The following is a 13,271-nucleotide window of genomic DNA, read 5'->3' as shown; positions in this document are numbered from 1 at the left end:
ATGTTTCTGTGCCTAGGTTTAACTTCAACAAAGATAATCTGGCCATCAATATTGGACAATTTGCTCTATTTTCAATATCACATCACATTGTGAGTGTGCCAAGGCAAAACAATATATTGCAGTAGCTAAACATTAAACTGGAGAGGAATTTTGATATTACACCTTCCTAGTCTCTAGACTCAATTTATGAAGGCAGATTTTTCAATGTTACCTAAATAATTTTCCCAATTCAACCACACCAACTCTGCTATAAGGGTTTGAGTTACTCTAGGTGGAAGATTTAACACACAGGAAAAAAAGGCTATTTCAAGTTTAGTAACCAAAAAGTACATCTATACTGCCTTGTTGGTGTCTGCTGCAGTTTTGTGCCTGACTCTTATCTCCCGAATGTCCACGCTGCCTAAGTGTTAGTTCACCCTCAAGCTCCATTCTGGAGCAGGCTCAGTTGTTTCTGGGCTGGGAGGAGCTAGGCAGAGGCAGAGGGGTGGTGTGTGCCCATGTCCCAGCCTCACACTGCATGAAGATACAGTAGGAGTGTGACTCATGTTGAATTTGGCTTCTCCCAGGCTAACCAGTATTTCAACAGGCCTCTCGACGGCCTCATGTCCTAAACCACCCTTGCTGCTACACAACAAAAAGACACACCTGGCAGCCTGGGAAGCAGCTTCCCAAGAGCAGCCCAGGGCAACATCTTAAAAGGACCATACCCAGAACAATGGTTCCATTGTTAGGAAGATTTCTTAGCAGCAATTTAAAACTGAGTGCCATAGCACAAGCTGGTGAGCACTGGAGAGCAATGCTGGTCGTATTTCATATGTCTATCTGTATATCTATGTTTATGCACATGAATTTTGTCTCCCATATGTATATGCGTGTGTACATATGCGCAGGAGGGGTAACCAGCTCTTGGGTGCAGGCAAGTGATCCTTGTAAACAAGGCTGCAGCAGAGTTCTTCATGAGCCATGGCTGCTGTGACTATGGTCTCGAGAAGTAGGTCTCTGCTTTGCTTCTCCAGACACAAATATTACTGAGAATCCTATGGAGGAGCCCTTTTCTGAGGCTGTGACATGTACCCCTGTAGACTCACACATCTAATGGATTCATCATCACTGTTGGTCTGGTCCCTTGTTTCTAAGTTTTCACAGCAACTGGGTATTTTTTCTTTAGGGTGTATCTATACTGCTAAAGCAAAGAGGACCAAAGAACAAGCTCAGGCATCCACATTTATTGTCACACAGCTCAGTGCTCTCCTTGACGCTGTTTTGGAGACATCAGTTGTAGAGGGAGTTGACCCTTTGGAGTGTGGACACAGGCCAGTCAGTCCTATTCAGCCTCAGGGCTTGAATCAACTCAGCAATATAAACACAGCCAAACAGTCTGTATGTTCAATGAGATGAAAAGGAGCAAACAATTCTGATTCCATTTAATGCCAATTTGGGGCTCTTAATACCACCTTTCCCACAAATCAAGCTGTTGTATTTTCTAGCTCAGGGCTTTTGTCCAATGATAGGATGAGAGTTTGAGAAATCTGTCTCTGCTGATAATGTTGCAAGGAGTGCTCAGGTTTACTATCAATGCTTCACTAGGACGCAGCCAACATGTTGATTTTGGTAAAATAAAAGTCTGGAATAAGGAAGACATTCAAAATAAACAGGATCCTAGGAAGGACACTTACTTTAGTTTTATGTTTATTTTTCCCCAGAGGGGAAGAAGTAGAGCTTGCCAACCTTTAAAGTTGCTTGCTAGCCGCATAATGAATGGGGATAAGTTAACACTGACTATGTTTTCAATTTCCTTAGGGAACTAGATGCCAGTGCATTTGAAGTTTTCTGCTAACATCTGAATACTTCTATGCGGGAGCCACCTTACACATCTAACACAACCTTCAGTGCTTCCAACTTAATCAAATTTATAGCCAGATGATTTGCCAGAGTTACAGTTCCTGGGATATTTGGCATCACTGATCAGTTATGAGAAATAAAAGGGTTAAAATACATAAGTATAAAAAATTGCTTCCTGAGACCCTTTGTTTATTCATTGAACACTCTACTGTTCCCTTATTAACACTCAGTGTGTGTTCTAAAACTAACTTTTAAAAGTATGTTCTTTAAAACTACGTATTAAGATTGAAAAATAAATTATCCACCAAAAGTTATATGTTTACCTCTCAAGATATTCACATATGAATAATATGTATGACTCCAGTCCTTCTGCTGTTGAATTAAATGGCAGAACTCAATAGCTGTAGTGGGAATAGCATCTGAAACATTTTCAGACACCTAAAATGCAGAAGAGAAATGGCTAGCAAAAAAAGAAAACAAACAAACAAAAACAACAAACAACAATAACCAAACCCAAAAACAATACAGCCAAAAACAGCCAACCAACCAAACGAACTAAGCCACAGTAGCAAAGCTTGTTTATGAATTAACGTATATTTACCTTTAAAAAAAAAAAAAAACAAAAACAAAACAAAACAAAACAAAACAAACAAACCAACTGACAAACAAAAATCTTACAGCCGGTTCCAGGTTTGTCAGGCATAGTAAGTTCTGTTGCCAGAGTCTTTTGGAAAAATCTTTGTATTTCTTTCTGAAATGTATTGAGATTTCTAGATGGAATTATAAAGCATCAGATTGTGTACCATTCTGAATGCTTTCAAAAGATGATTTTGTAAACTCTGAAGGAAGTGATGGGTTTATTAAGAGCACCTTATCCTTTCCCTACTTGTTATGTCTTGGGTACAGGCTTGAAAATCCTTAACACCTCTCCTTCAGATTACAAACTCTTTTATTGTATGCAGATGTCTGGCACAACTAGTCTATATTTGGCAAGGATCACTTGGTCTATTTTTATATAAATAATTTCTCTAAATGTTGCTTCCCTGATCCATTTTTTTTTTTCTAAGAGGGCCTTAATACCCAAACATTTACCACTCTAGTCTAAATATTCCTCAGATGAACTACAACATGATTAGGAAGACAACTGCAAGTTTAGAGAAAATGGCAGAGATCACATCATTCCCCCTGGGAGCCCAACCGAGAACTGTAAATCATGCATCCTTCAGAAGAAAAAGCCCTCACATCCTTCTGTCAGGACTTCTGATTTTGAAGATTTTAAGTTGAAACCTGTAGCAATCACTAGCCCAAGCTCTAGCAAGTAGAATTTTAATTTAGACATTGAAATACAGAAAGTATTAAAATAAAAAATAAAATGTTGCCACTTCTCTGCCAGACTCATTGCAAGGGAATGAAAGCAGATTATCCATTCTTCATTATGTCAGCTGAAGGAAAGCAGGAAGGAAAATAGTCAGTTTTGTAGGTGATGGAACTGATTGGTTTCCATCAATTTTCATAGTTTGTGGCGCAATTTGGCATCTTGTTATTCCAAGGAAAAGGTATATACCCTTGGAAACACTTTAAGAAAGCATTTGCATATAATTTTATTCAAATGATACTGTGCAGAATAACAAACAAGTGAGACTTACCTGGCCTGTATCTTGGCATGGGCTTGTCATTTCCTCATCATGACAATATTGCTTTAGTGTCTGGCCATACGCACTCATTTGGAAGGCAAAAGTAAGCTCATCTCTTTTATACTGATTCTTTCAGAATGGAGTCAAAGGGAAAACGGGATTGATGCTGACGTTCTAATTATACAGCTTGTTTTATAAGACCCAAGGACTGAAAGGAGATGGAAACACCTGGTAGGGAAGGCAATATAAGGAGAGATTCTAGAAAAATTTTTTGCACTTGCAAAGTACACGATCCTGCTGTACTCACTGTGGATCTACAGCAACCTTCTTGTTCAATTGTTTTGCAGGTGCAAATTTATTCTCACCAAATAAATTATGGAAGCAAACTAGTGTACATATCTTCCTATCTACTGGCCTGTAGACAAAGTGGTGAGCACTCTGATTTGGTTTCCTGCCAGAGGACATGCACAAGATTTAGGCCACACATTTCATACCCATGACAAGAGCTCCACGCTCTCCTTGCAGTCTGGGGAGACATGCATCTGGGGAGAGGAATTGCTTCCTTCAACGTGGATTCTGAGGCATATCACTGTCAGGAGATCAGTATTTAACACTGAACAGCAAATCACACAGCAGCTTAGAATAGAAAACAGAGCAGAAAAACACCGACTGATCCAGGAGAAGGAGTTTGCAAAGATAACATAGCAATCACATTCTGTGATGTGTTATTTCATTCTGTTTTATAACTGGAGGTTTTGGATAAGCAGGCTTTCATGAGATAATCCCAGTTTGTATGAATCAAAATGAACTTTACCAAAACTCATGTGGAATTCTGAATAAAAACCCTGCTAGTTTTCTGCAGCAAAAAAAACCCACTGCTTGGCAGGATAATCAGGAGCCTGATCTTCCCTGGCCTGTGAATTCAAGACAGATATATCGTGCAGGTAAATCTGGATTTCTAGACTCTACATTGTTGTTCTCAAAGCGTAAAATTTCTAACTCTAATGAGGGGCTTCACCCTGGCACTAAGAAAGAAGCCTGTATGCTTGGTGACCTCCATAATTAGCTGTGGAACCCAAGTTTTAGACTTTCAGCTCTGGCCTCCGAGAATCTATGGGGTTTTCCAGACTGCTAGAACCCCTGGAGACTTCACCAACACTGACAAACAGCCCCACACTCACCAACAAGTGAGAATTAACCACTGAATTCCTGGAACTCAAACCAAAATGGTCACCTATTTTCAAACCTATTTCCTGTTTCTTCTGTAGGAAATGTAGAAATGTCAAGCTTTTGTTGAAACTGGGTGATGGTTTTTGTTTTGACAACACCAGCATTTCCTAATTTGACCCTATATTTGTTGACTTCAGGCTGTGCTGCCTCAATGCACCCAAAATAGATATCCTTGAAAAGCTACCCCCACTCATCTATCAGTTCAGATTGCTGTAGCCTGTCTCTTAGTTGGAGTGGAATAACAAGGACCTTTTGCTTCAGACGTTTACATGGGTGGCAATCTGCTTCCAGGTACTTATTATCCCTAGGTCCCTAGACAAGTTTTTCTGTCCAAGAGTTGAATTTGCAGAGGTGAACAAGGACAGTCATAGTGCCTGTTGCTTAGCAAGGAACCCATTATCACCAGCTTTCTGGCAGAAATTTAATCTCACTTTGAGTAGGTCAAATTGCATGAAACACCTCTCTTACTCTGCTTTTTCTGTAACAGGAGGTAGTGGCATGACATTCGTAAATAAATGTCTTGGCTGATAATCTATTGGATTCTGTGGAAGTCATAGTTGTGAGGAAAACAGCAAAACAGTCAGTTGGAAAATTTCAAAGAAAATTTAAAAAAAATTCCCCCAAAAACCTTTTCTTGATATTTCCTCTGTTTTTTGTGGATAAGCTTACAATGACCTTACTCTTGACTTTGTGGAACACCTGTCCTACACCTAAGTAGCATCAGGATTCAAAGCATAGACATTTTTACGTGACCTCCCAAGCCCAATTCAATAAGCATCCCCAGAGCTGTCCTGGTCAACAGAATGCCACACAAAACCAGAGAGCCAGTAGCTGTGTTGCCCTTATCCTTTCTTCTGTGTGGGTAAAGCTGAATTTTATCCATAAGGGAAATATGTATTCATGTATCACCTTTTATAACTTCCATATCAGAAGGCAGTAGAGGACAGATCTCCATCAGTCTTGCTGTTGAAACTGTCTCTCTTCAGATACAAGTGTAATACTTGTTGGGCTGAATAGCATAAAAATGATCATAGAATTAGTGGCCAGAGTATTCAACTGAAATCAGGGACACTTCAAGAGCACACCTCAGTTCTCATAATTCACATGGAACTTGTCCTTTTGTCAGATACTGTTTCCTGACAACTAGTGTAGGTATCTTTTTGCTTAGAGTGGGGCTTGTGGCAGGATCTCTGTAACTATTCACATTTTGAAATGGTATCCCAGACATGTAACTAAGAATCTGGATCTCAACAGATATCTCAGCCCAACAACACTACCTTCTATGTCCTTTGTGGGTCTAATGCTAAATTACTTGCTTAAATTGCAGTTGAAGCTTTGTGGTCGCATTGGGAATGAACTTCGGTTCTACATGGTCCAAAAGAGGAAATGAAGAATGGAGCCCATCTTTTCCTTCCCTTTCTAGAAAAATAGACTAGATTTCCTTACATGATTGAAAACAACAGAATGAAAAAATCTGGTTTAAAATGGTTTAAAATAAACCCCCAAACACCAAGCATAAGGCACTTTATAAAGGTCAAAGAACAAATATTGCAGTTCAGCAAAGACCTCATTTTAGTAAACAAATTTGAAAACAGAGTAATTTCTCCACCCTTCCAGACTGGTTCAGGGTTTAGATTGCCAGCCTCTCAGCTGGCCTAGGTTAAGATTCATGATTATGCAATGAAGGATGCTTGTCAGACTGAATGGAAGACAATGTTTGGGTACCTTATTTTATAATGCTTCATAAACTTTGTTTAAACAGTATAAACACCAGACAAAGGAAACTGGATTTTGCAATAAAAGCTATTTTTATGAAAGCAAAAGTCACATGACCTCTTATCCAGCTTTTAAGAGAGCAATAGAACTTGCTTTGCCTGCCAGCCCTGAAAAAAGACTGAATTTAATGTCAAAGACAGAGGTCTTGTTAGGCAGCTGTACTGCATCCCAAATTCTACATGTTTATAGCTTACCCATTGCCTTAACTCCACCCTCTAGATGAGAAAAAAAAATGCATTTAGGCCTAACCCTTCATAGCCTTTGACTTTTGTAAAAGCTGAGACCACTCTGATTTTTCACTGGGTGAATATTTCAAAGCAAAGTATGTTGCTGGGTCGCTTGCACACATGAGACATGTTTGTAAACACTCAGTTCACATGCACTGCAGAAGAGAAATCAAGGTCTTTGTGGGTCCCAAATGCACTTATTGCAAACCATTCACGTCAGGCTACCTTGAGATTTGTCACCGGTGGATCCGTCTCAGTGTTCAAGTCAATATCGTGGGCAAGACCAGGCATGTTGATAGATAATTTCAACACAGACACACTCCTCCAAAGTCACCCTAACAATATTTTTGGTAAATATATCCTGCTGGAAAACTGCACTCAGTTTCCTTCTGAAATGAAGCTGTCCTTTTTCCTTACTGAAACCTTTTATAAACTCCTCAAATGCTGTATCACTCCCTGTAAAACCCTCAGTACTGGCTGAATTTTGTGTTTGATAACCTCAAAATGGTAACCCTATAAAATTCCATTTGATAAGCAGAGCCAAGGAATTTCAAGATGAATAACAGAATAAACACTCAAGGAGTATACATTCATGATGTGCTTATAACTTGTCTCTAATTCAGTAGTCCGATATAAAATACGTAAATCCTTTTAAATTTAGTAATAATATTGTATATAGCCATTTCAGAGAAGAAAAACTTGTGAAAAAGATAGTGGTGATATTTCTGCTCACTATTTTTAACTAAAGTCACTGTCTGGCCTTGGTATGTACAGTGAGGGAGCTGTGAGTGAGACACAAGCCTTATGGCACAGAGAGCAGCACAGGATGCACAGATCCCTGGGGTCAGTGGGAGGAGAGGGGACAAAGAACCCAAGGTTGGGTACAATGTGGTGGGAGACAATTGGGTACAACTGGTGGAAGAGAGTGATGAAAGGTGCACTGGAAATGGGGTCCTGGAGATGGCTGTAATTTGCTCGTGGGTACTAAAGGTGGGGCTAAACTGAGATGTACAAAATACTGGTGGGGAAGATAATAGTCTTAGATATTTTATCAAGAGTATAGGTGGAGAATAAGGTGGACAGAACTAAAAGGGATAGTAAGTAAATGTACAATAGAAGGGACAGCTGTTCTTTCCCAGCCACTCAGCCAGCACCTCCACAGCTGGAATTCATCCCTGAACCCTAATTTTAGGTGCATGATGGGTAGATGTATACGTGTAACATGACATTAGGTATACATGCAACCATACACTCAACAGATTTCAAGTATGGAGTTTAGAATGATTCGAGCTCACCTTATGGTAGACATCTCATCAACTGAATAAATTTGCTGACTCTAAAGACAGTACTGAGTTGGGACTCAATTCAGATGTCTGCATACAGCCACCTAGTTCCACCTGAGACAAAGCAGAGTCTCACCTTTATGGAGCTGGCAGATACATCATTATGTAGACCCAGCCTCCAGCTGCTGTTCCACAAAATCAGAAAAGGGGTATCTGGGGCAATCTGAAAGGTACCTTGGGGGTCTGAAATGCCTCTCTGTGCAACTAAATTGAGATCTTGATCTCCCCTGATGATAATGGAAGCCTAGATGACCTGTAAACATCTACAGGTAGACACCTAAAATTAAGTCTGTCAAGCTGAAACACACGTCCAGGTCTTAGCTCTCATGTCCAGGTATAGTGTCATTTGAAATGTCCACCTGACCCCCAGCTATCAGTCTGGAGGAGCACAGGTGTCCTCTAGGTGTTGTGTCATATCTGACAGCCCCATTAAGATGTTCCAGTCCCTTAAGGGATCTTAAATGGTAGAAAACACCAAGTTCAAGCATCTAGAACGTCAGTCATTCTTAAAAATACCTTGACCACTGTCTAGAGAAAAACAGCCCATCCTGTAGCCTGGTGCTGCTGTACTCATGCATGTAGAAGGGAAAGGAACCATTACACTTTAAAGGAATTTGTTTTCAGCACAAGAGATGTGAGCATCAGAAATCAGTGAAGTCAAACACATGTCTATAGGCAAAATTTAGTTCTGTGCTGGGTCACTAACAGAACACCTTGCAGTATGTCTACACGAGTGTCTAGAAATAATAAGGAAAACAAACCCTCCCCCCCGCCATTAGTCAGAATCAATAAAAAACATTTAAAATTGGATTGCCGAAGCATTTGAACGCCTAAATCCAAGATTATTTCAATATTTCGTATTAGGCAGGCAGTCACTGGATTAAAGTAATAAACAGTCTTTGGCACTTGAACAGACCCCAGAGTTGCCATTTCTCCTAAAGGCCCTAGCCAAGAAGTTATAGAAACAAATTCATGTTTATGTTCTCCAACTACTATAGTAAAACTTTATTTTCTACAACAGAGAAACAGTTTCTGATATACGATTATCCAGATGCCTTGTAAGCTTTTGTATGTAAACTGCATACGAGAGCTATGTATTATGTAAGCTGCCTGTTTTTGTATTGCAGTCTTAGAAGAAAGGGAGTATATTGCTGAACTCTCAAAGTGCAGGGTGAAATTGAAACTGGGCTTCTCAGGCACTACTAGTGTATATGAACAACACAGGTATTGCTTGGAGAGAGGAACAGCAGCTCAGTAACCTTTTTCTCACGGATTTAAAAGAAACAGCAACCTATATCTAATTTAGAGAGAGGGTGTTTAGATACCAGCCTTCGAAGGAAAGATTTAAGGCAGTGAATCTCCAGGGAAATATGTAAATTGTAACAGAGAGATGAGACTTAAGTGCACAAATCCTCTTTGTTTCCCTCTCAGATAAGCCTGGATGGTGTCAGGCATGCTGTGTTGAGTTTCCTGGGACTCATTCTAATTCTTACTGTGCATCTCCAGACAGCTCATGTTTCTTTTTCGAGGACCAAAGAAAGTTTAAGCTTTGTAATACTTGTTTTGATGCCCAAACTCACTTTTAGCGTTTAACCTCACACACTTTCTTTACTACAAATCTCCAAATACTTTTTATTATTCAAATTGTAAATTATCTGTCTTGGAATCACTTTTTGAACAAAACCTCATGATAGGCTGTAGCTCACATATAAAGCCATATATGACACGTCCTTCAGAGGCAGAGGTTGTTAATGAAACAGTCACTCGGATATATTGAGTTGATTAAACTGAAACAGGCAACATGGACAAACCCAGCATAAACACAACTGTCTTTCTACCACACACCGTGTGTCAGGCAGCAGCAAGTGGGGGGCTGCTCTGTAAGATGGGGTGAGCTAGGAGCCGAGGGTGACAGCCAGGCGGCAGGGCAGTGGCCTCCCTGACACGGTCCCGTCCCACAGCACCCCAGCCAGAACAGCAGAACAGGTCTGGTGACAGCAACCACATTCAGCCACAAGTCCAGATCACCAGGTCAGTCTGTAGGGATGTGACAGGCTGAGTCTGAGGTCAGGCTCAGGATCGATGGAAGCCATGGCCAGGCACAGACATGTTGTCCACACTGCTCCAGCTAGGAGCAGAGACAACAGCTGGGGCTGAAGCACAGCTCCCAAGCCAAGAGGATGAGGCTCCCACCGAGGTGCCTTGCAGCTCTGTCCCACCCAGCTCTTCTCCCAGCTGCCTGATTTAAGGTCACAGCAGAGCAAGATCTGACTGCAGGAAGCCACATCACTGGGAAAAAGTATTTTCTGAGTCTCTACAGGGTCCTAACACCGTGATCCAGAAATAAGCTTGCTGGAACACCGTTGGATTTACTCAGGGGACATGACACCAGCCCTAGTAGTTGAGGCATTTTAGATGTAAAAGCTGTGAGCTTGGACTTTCTCATGCCAAAAGAGGCTAAAATCCCAATCACCATCTTCCTGGGTTCAAGTTGCATGGTATGAAGGTGGCCATCATGAGCCCTTCGGTTGTGTTTTAAAATAAAACCTCTGGTAGTTCTCTGCAAGCAGAGGCGTTGATCCCTGTCTTTCCCTGAGGATCCAGAGCCCAGCTCCGGAGCAGACAAGGACTCCTGCCTTGCAGCCTTGGGTTACTGAAGGACAACACTTGCGGTGGGAGGGGAGAAAAAGGGGGAATTCAGATATGCCACACTCTTTCCTATTTACTAATTTAGAGATACTTTTAATTGGCTTCTAATTGGTTTCTGTCTCTCTCGCAGACCTGAACCTGAAGTCCTTTATCAGTACAAGGGCCTAGAATTGGACATGGATACCCCGTAAATCATTAGTGGGATCTGAGTTTCACCATAGCGTACAGAGCTTTCTGTCCTGGGAGGGTCTAGTCCTCATTACAGACAAGATGCAGGATCTTTAATTTACTCCCCATCAGACTTTTCCTACAGTATTTTAACACTGGAAAGACTAACTTATTTCACAGATGTATATGATAATTATACCTTTCCTCCTCCATTTGGCTAATTCATATGGCTTAAGTATCTCTCAGCAATGCTGAAGATCTCTGCAGGAGGGAGGGAGGAGCTGCTCTTCAGGTTCCCCCTTGGAACCGGCTGCTGCTCCCTCACTAGCTGACCTTTGCCTTAGAGACTGATGCACTTTGCAAAGGTGCAACAGGGCTGGTCCTCTGTAATTTAGTTTTTGTTTGCTATGGAAAGGCTGGTTTGTTTGCTCAGCACTTAAGGCCCACAATTTATTCAGGACTGTTAAACTCTTCAAAATCACATATAAGTAAATACATGAAAAATAAACAATGCTGAAAATTAGTCTGGTCAAAAGTGAGGGACTACTATTGCTTAATAATATGTACTTACAAGTCTTCATTCTGCTGAAGGAAAATATATTTTCCACCCTCTGAATATCTTCTGTGAGGCCATAAAATCCTTAAAAGAGTACTGTGTTTAAAAGAGTACTGTGCCTGAATTTCTACTTTAGGCTGTTGTGAATGACATCAGTGGATAATGAGGTCAGTGTTTAAACTGAAAGTCCCAGTTTAACTTTTATTATTGTAAATTGCTTAAAACTGGAAATGTTGAATTATAAAACTCTGATAGGTAGATGGCACAACATTAAAGAAGTTAATTCCATAGTTAAGAGCTTCCTGTCCTGATCCTCCTGAGCCAGTCCTGAAGTCCTTACTCATTTCCTTACTCCTGATTCATCAAAGCATTTAAACGCTCTAGATTTCAGTGGGATTTAAGTGTATGCTTGTTGATTCAACAGTTTTAATCAGAGAAAATCCTCACTGAAGTCAGTAGGAATTTTTGCTGCAAAAGACCTGAAGTTTCACTATTTTTTTTTAATCCTGTATTTGAGTCCGCACAACTTGAAACTGAGAATTTATGTGTTTGTTAGTTGTTGCTACGCATCACTCCCTGCCCAAACCAGTTCTTTCACTCTGGCTATTTAATCTCTGGCTAGTAATACCAGTGGCAAGAGGAATTTAACAGATGGGGTTGTGCTGAGTAGGTAGAGATGTGCTGAGAATAAGGCTACAATAATTTGTTTCAGGTGTCTCCTTTTTAAGTTGCATTTAAATACTAAGAAGAAAGGCACACTTTTTCTTTATCCTGTCTTGAACTGTCTCTACCATTTAAACATCTTGAAATATAGCGTAACTTTATTTTCTATTGTTGTTTAGGTGCAAGTAAAATTTTTTTGGACAAAAAATGGAAGTGTGTGGGAAAACACCTGGAGAAAACAGAATGGAGAAGAAACAGGGGAACGGCTCCTTAAATGTCACACAGGTGCTACACAATAATCTGATCTGCTGAACTGCAGCCCACTGGTGTAAGAACTCTTTTAAAATTTTTAGTGCGTATGTAGCGAGCAATGAATTCTACTGAAACTATGCTAAAACAGAGCTTCTTAACAGGCTCACGATACCTATTTCTTCTGGATTCCTTTGGTACCAGGCTGTTTGATGAACACGTCTGACAAGTTAAATCTGTAGGATGTCTTTCAGAGGCTGATGAGAACAAGGAGTGCAGGTCCAGGTGCATGTCAGCACTTTCAGCTTTGCTCCCCACCGCCGTGGCACACTGCATCTTTCTATTCTGCTTTCTAATCAAACCAAATGTGATTCAGCTTATTTTTGTTGTTGTTGTTTGTTTGGTTGGAGGGTTTTTGTAACTAGAAACAAACAAAACCACTGCTAAACTTCTTAGAAATGGGTCTGCTGTTTAGTCCAACCAGCAGATTAATGGGAAAATGACATTTTTGGATTTTCTCAGCAAAGTGAGAACTGGTTCTGGAGGAGGGGGTGGATTGCTAAAGGATATAGCGTGAGATGTGTCGTGGCCTTCAAGTCTCATTGCTTTCCTTGCAAAGGGCAGGAAATTCCCCACATTTTGCAAGGTGTCACTTGCTTTACTGGACTTTTACTTCCTTAAGTAACAATGTACTTCCCTTGAATTTTCCACTGGGAAAAGCCTGAAAGCAGGGCCTTGCTGCTCCCCAATGGCTCAACACCCTGGGAAGCAAGAAGCAGCCCTGATTCATTAGAGCTTTGTAATTCATAACTTTGTGCTTTTCATAGGTGGTTCTGGCATCACGTTATTCGAGGTGGTGTTGATTAAGCCAGCAATGGTGGTTGCTGCCTTTGGAGCCGGTCTGCTCGGCTCTCCTTTGACAAGCCTGGAAGAG

The sequence above is a fragment of the Streptopelia decaocto genome (genome assembly GCF_964273445.1).
Source record: "Streptopelia decaocto genome assembly, chromosome: 1".
In the NCBI taxonomy this organism is placed as follows: Eukaryota; Metazoa; Chordata; class Aves; order Columbiformes; family Columbidae; genus Streptopelia; species Streptopelia decaocto.
The sequence above is the reverse complement of the archived record's forward strand: the minus strand, read 5'-3'. Positions refer to the sequence as shown.